Raw genomic sequence first — 7,068 nt, forward strand, 5'->3', positions numbered from 1 at the left:
TCCCTAGAGCCTTCAGCTGGAGCGTGGCCCTGCCAGAACCTTGATTTGGGACTTGCAGCCTCTAGGATTATTGGAAAATAAGTTTCTGTTATTTTAAGCCATAAAGTTTGTAGTAATTTGTTACAGCAGTCACAGGAAAGTAACACACTACCCAAATCTATCTGCTTCTGCCATCACTCCCTCCAGGTTACCATCACCCTCACTTGGAGACCCAGCAGCCTGCCAGCTGGTCTCTGTTCTATTACCACATGCATATGTACTTATGTATACACACATATACACGTACATATATATACACACAATACATACAAATTATATATAAGTAGGTATGTATATGCCATGTGTGTAATATACACTAGCGTATCACATGTATATTACACCTGATAAGATAGAGTATTTCCTTCTTCCCAGAAAGTTCTCTCCTATGGATGCAACTAGAGATTATCATACTAAGTGAAATAAGTCAGAAAGAGAAAGGCAAATACCATATGATATCACTTACATGTGGAATCTAAAACATGGCACAAATGAACCTATCTAGGAAACGGAAACAGACTCACTGACGGAGAACAGACTTGTGGTTGTCAAGGGGGAGGGGGGAGGGGAAGGGATGGACTGGGAGTTTGGGGTTGGTAGCTGCAAACTATTATATATACAACGATAAACAACAAGGTCCTACTGTACAGCACAAGGAACTATATCCAATCTCCTGGGATAAACCATAATGGAAAAGAATATAAAAAAGAATGTACATGTGTGCATAACTGAGTCACTTTGCTGTACAGCAGAAATTAACACAACATTGTAAATCAACTATACATTAATTTTTTTTTAAAGTCTAAAAAAAAAAGGAAGTTCTCTCCTGCCCCTTTCCAGTTAATTCCCGCCCTACCCCGCCAAGCACCCACTTTCTGGTTTCTATCACCGTAGATTAGTTTGCCTGTTACTTGGCATCATATAAATCAAATCGTATAGTATGTACTCATTGTATCCGGCTTCTTTTACTTGGCATAATCTTTGGGAGACGCATCCATGGTTCTGTGGATATCAATAATTTAGTCTCTTATTGCTGAGTTATTCCACTGGATCAAATAATGTTTTAAAAATACAATCAGATCATGTCATCCCTGTGTTTAAAACTCACTCACAGCTCTCCGTGGGCTTAGGTTGAAATGCAATCCCTGACTGTGGCCCTGAGTCCCGCTGACCACGCTGATCCTATGACTTGGCATGACCTGCCCTGTGGCCTCCTTCCTCTACCTCAGATATGCCCACCTCACCCTGGACTCTTAGTCTGATGCTCACATCTCTGAATCTTTCTCATTCTCTGTTCTCAAGTCATGTGTCTTCTTCTCAGAGCAGCCATCCCTGGCCATCCTGTTGCAAAACAGCATCACACATACCCCCCACCATGTTCTATTTTATTCTGAATTATCTTACCATTTGCTTGTACGTGACTGGTCCACCCCTACTCCACAAGCTCAGCCTTGCTCACCATTACAATCTCAGCCCCTAGAGTAACTCCCCAGCATAGTGGGATATTATTCAATATTTGTTGAATAAATGAAGTGATTTGCAAGAAAGTTCACATAGAGGTTATGTTTTCTGTTATTCATTAGAGCTATTCATTGATATCCCTGGTTCCCTCCTTCTGGACACTCTTTGATGTTAGGCATAGCCGTGTGACTTGCTTTGGCCTGTGAAATTTGAAAGGAAGTGATACGTGTCTATTCCAGGTAGAAGCTTGCATGGTTGGTGCATGATTCCCCTCCCTTCCCTCTGTGATGGTGCAAATTTGTGTTGAGAGAGACCCTCTACTGGCCTGGGCAACAGGGTAGCTCCAATGACCAGCACCCTCTTGCTGACCTCTACTGAACACATATTATGAACAAGAAATAAACTTGTATGAAGACAATGACATTGGGGGATGTTTGTTACTGCAGCATAACCTAACCTGTCGTATCCTGACTTGCTCTCTTCTCCAATGCGTTCTCCACATTCCTCTCCTCCCACTCACTCTTTTTTTCTTTTTAGAAACAGGTTTTGTGTTTTTTTTTTAAACAAGTTCTTTATTTATTTATTTATTTTCGGCTGCATTGGGTCTTCGTTGCTGTGTGCAGTCTTTCTCTAGTTGCAGCAAGCAGGGGCTACTCTTCGTTGTGGTACGTGGGCTTCTCATTGCAGAGCACGGGCTCTAGGCACACCAGCTTCAGTAGTTGTGGCATGTGGGCTCAGTAGTTGTGGCTCACGGGCTCTAGAGCACAGGCTCAGTAGTTGTGGCGCCTGGGCTTAGTTGCTCTGCAGCATGTGGGATCTTCCCGGACCAGGGATTGAACCCGTGTCCCCTGCATTGGCAGGAGGATTCTTAACCACTGCACCACCAGGGAAGCCCCCCACTCACTCTTGAGCCCCTCTGATCTAGCATTTCTCGGCCTCTGACCTCAAATGACTCTGTTAAGATTGCCAATGACCTCCCCATGGTGAAACCCGATGGTCAAATCTTGGTTCTCATGTGACTTGACCATTACAGCATCTGATCATTCTCTCCTTGTAACCTTTTCTTCACTTGGGAGACAGGATGCCACACCTTCCTGGCTTCCACCCTACTTCTCTGGATACTCTCATCTGTTCTCTCTTGCTGCTTCCTCCTCATATCCCCCCCCCACCTCTTCCTACAGAGCACCCCAGGGCTTGGTCCCAGACCTCTCCCCGCCACTTATGAGTGACTGCATCAGTCTCCTGGCTGCCCCATGCTGATGACCCCCAGATGTATGTCTGTCATTCATGCTGCTCCCTGATCCCCAGCCTGTATTTTCACCTGCTCACTTGACAGCTCCACGTGGCATCTCATCAACATCTCAAACTTAACACGTCCAAACAGAGCTCCTGACCATCCCCGCGAGCCTGCTGCATCCCTAACTGTTCCTTCCTCAGGGTCCCTGAATAACTACAATGAGCAGGCCAGAAACTCTGGACTCATCTTTCAGTCCCTTCCCCTCCCCATGCCTCACACATCCTGTTTATTAGCAATTCCTGTCAAAATATATCCAGGGTCCTACCTCTTCCCACAACCTCCTTGGCTACCACCTTGCTTCAAGCCACCTGCCCCTCTCACCTGGATTATTGCGTTAGCCTCATAACTGCCCCGGCTCTCACCCTTGCCCCCATACTGATGATTCTCAACCCAACAGCCTAAAAAAATCCATCAGAAAATGTCACTTTTTCTTACATCCCTCCAGTTTCTCCCCATTTCTCTCACAATAAAACCTACCCTGTTCTAGAATCACAGATGTAGAAAACAAACTTATGGTTACCAGGGAGAAAGGGGGAGTAGAGGGGTAAATTGGGAGCTTGGGATGGACATATACACACTACTGTATCTAAAATAGATAACTAATAAGGACCCACTGTATAGCCCAGGGAACTCTACTCAATACTCTGTAACGACCTATATGGGAAAAGAATCTAAAAAAAGAGTGGATATATGTATACATATCACTGATTCACACCTGAAACTAATCCAACATTGTAAATCAACTATACTCCAATAAAAATTAATTCTAAAAAATCCCTACCATGTTTAACAATGGCCTATAAGGCACTAACCATACAGCCCCGAACACCCTCCTCCCCGGCCCCAGCCTTCCCTCCCAAGACCCTCCCTCAGTTTCTCCAGCCACCATGACCTCCTGGGGTATCACGCTCCCCCTTCAGAGCCTTGCAGTTGCTATACCTTCTGCTCAGGACACGTTGTCCCTAGATCCTTGCTCAAACGTCACCTTCTCAGTAAGGCCCTCTCTGATCAGTCTATTTAAATACTTGGTGGGCAGGATTCTAAGTCCCCAGTGACCATCTAGAGGGGCTGAAACCTATGAAATGATGGGATGTCAGTCCAGTGATTACATTATCTACACAGGGACAAAAGTGGTTTTGAAGATATAATTAAGGTTACTAATCAGTTGACTTTGAGTTAATTGAAAGGGAGAGCATCTTGTGGGCCTGACCTAATCACAAGGGCCCTTTAAATCTGGCTCTAGAGATGAGAGAGAGGAGGCCAGAAGCCCAAAGCATGAGAAAAATCTGGCACCTGTTGCTGCCTTTGCAGATGGAGAGGACCACATGGGAGCAGCTCCCAGCTGACAGCCAGCAAGGAAACGACCTCAGTCCTACAGACAGAAGGGACTGAATTTGCCAATAACAAGGATGAGCTTGGAAGTGGATTTTCCCCATATCTTCTAGAAGAAAACTCAGCCCTGCTGATACCCTGATTTAGCTTGTGATGCGCTGAGCAGAAAACCTAGCCAAACTCTGCTAGACTTCCAACCTACGGATGTGAACTGATACGCGTGTGCTGTGCATCCGCAGCTATGTTTGAGGTAATTTTCTACGCAGCAACAGAAAACTAAAACAAGTAACAACCTTCAAACCCCTAGAGTGGGAGAATATATTCGCAATCAACATAACCCCCAAACAGCTCAGATCCAGGAGATAAAGAACTCCTACCGAACAATAAGAAAAAGACAGGCAACCCAATAGAAAAATGAGCAAAACACCTGCTCAGATGTTTCATGAAACAGGGTACTCAAGTGGCTGATAAAACATATGAAAAAGTATTAAATGTCATCAGTCATTAAGGAAACATAAATTAAAACTGCATATGTCACGCTTCCCTGGTGGCGCAGTGGTTGAGAGTCCGCCTGCCGATGCAGGGGACACGGGTTCGTGCCCCGGTCCGGGAAGATCCCACATGCCGCGGAGCGGCTGGGCCCGTGAGCCATGGCTGCTAAGCCTGCACGTCGGAGCCTGTGCTCCGCAAAGGGAGAGGCCACGACAGTGAGAGGCCTGCATACCGCAAAAAAACAACAACAAAAAAAAAACTGCATATGTCTGGAGAAAACCATGCTTCAAATAGATACATGCACCCCAGTATTCACAGCAGCACTATTTACAATAGCCAAGACATGGAAGCAACCTAAATGTCCATTGACAGGTGAATGGATAAAGAAGATGTGGTACATATATACAATGGAATATTACTCAGCCATAAAAAAGAATGAAATAATGCCATTTGCAGCAACATGGATGGATCTAGAAATTATCATACTAAGTTAAGTAAGTCAAAGACAAATATCATGTGATATCACTTATATGTAGAATCTAAAAAAATGATACAGATGAACTTATTTACAAAACAGACTCACAGACATAGAAAAGAAACTTATAGTTACCAAAGGGAAAAGGTTCGGGGGAGGGATAAGTTAGGAGTTTGGGATTAACATATACACGCTACTATACATAAAATAGATAAACAAGAAGGACCTACTGTATAGCACAGGGAACTATACTCAATACTCTGTAATAACTTATATGGAAAAAGAATCTGAAAAAGAATAGATATACAACTATGTATAAGTGAATCATTTTGCTGTACACCTGAAACACAACATTGCAAATCAACTATACTCCAATACAAAATAATAAATTAAAAAAAAAAAACTGAAATGAGACAGCATTCCACAACTACCAAAATCCTAAAATGGAAAAAGACAGGAAATACCAAGTGTTGGCCAGGATGTGGTACAGAATTTTCATCCTGTTGGTGGGAGGACGAATCACTAGAAACATTTTGGAAGACTGACATATCTATCGAGGTTGAACATATGCATCCCCAAGACCCAGTAATTCTGCTCCTGGGTATACACCCAACAGAAATTAGTACACATGTCCAATACAAGTCAGGCATAAGAATATTCATACATGCATTATTCATAGTGACTTACAATGGCCAGGCTCTCCGAGGCCTCTCTGACCTCACCTCCCCCTCTACTCTCCCCCTTGCTCCCTCTGCTCCATCCTCGTTGGCTTCCTCACTATTTCTAGAACACAGCAGGAACTCTCCTCCCTGAGCCCTTTGCACTTGCTGTTCTGTCTGCATGGGAATCTCTTGCCTCGGAGCAGTAGTCTGCAATTGGGGTGTGATGTGGCCCCCCAGGGGACATTTGGGATGTCTGGAGATGGCTTTGATGAGCACACCTGGGGGGTTGCTACTGGTATCTGGTGGGTAGAGGCTAGGGACGCTGCTAAACATCCTACAGAGCACAGGACGGCCTCCACGACGGAGAATTCCCCAGTTTAGAATGCCCAAGGTGCTGAGGTTGAGAAAGTCCCCAACTCCCTTCAAGTCTTTGCTGGAATGAATGTCACTCCCCCAGTGAGGCCTTCCCAAACCGCCCTGCTGAAAATTGTAAATGACCCTTGAACAGGACACTCCTTCCACACAGCCCTGTCTTTGCTTCTCCATAACAGTCATCACACCATATATTTTACCTATGAATTTATTAGTATCTCTCTCCACTCATGGAAGGTACGCTTCTACAAGGCAGTGATTCAGTTTGCCCTCTGCATTCCTAGCCCCTAGAAGAGGTGCTCCATAAACATTTGTTGGATGGATACCACACTAAACGAGAGGAAAAATAACCAAACGTTACTACTGTGCCCAGCAATTGTATTTACTCTCCTACACTGACAGCAAAGATTGCACTGAAAGGTAGGAGACTATGGTTGAGAAAGCAGCAATAAGCAACAACTGAAAAGGAAGGCTTCTCATCTGCCTATGTGTTACTTGTTACAGTTTGCTTTCAAGGTCTAGTGTTTTGCTATTGAAATTGGACTTTGTCCAAGGCAGCTGGCCATCATTGTCAATAAAACAAACTCGCGGCGGGGGGAAAGGGAAAAGCAGAGGCAAGGATCACTCGTGTTCAGAGATCAGATCATGACACTATCTGGATATAAAACCTCTGACGGCCAGAGGATACTCTGTGCTGGATGGTGTGATTCCACTAGACAAATGCTTTCCTTTCTAATGCCATTCATCCCACTCCCTGAGCAGAAGGAGTTGAATTAGCACTGCTTTAACTATACTGTGGAAGATACACACACCCCCTGACCCCCACCGCCCATGGTTCTGATGCGAGAGTTTTAGGTAAAGGGACTCAGAACCTGGGCTGGTGCTGACGGACAGCAGGAGCAGAAGGAGGGGCCTGTGAGGGGCCCTACAATGACGTCCGC

Source organism: Stenella coeruleoalba (genome assembly GCF_951394435.1).
Source record: "Stenella coeruleoalba genome assembly, chromosome: 15".
Classification (NCBI taxonomy): domain Eukaryota; kingdom Metazoa; phylum Chordata; class Mammalia; order Artiodactyla; family Delphinidae; genus Stenella; species Stenella coeruleoalba.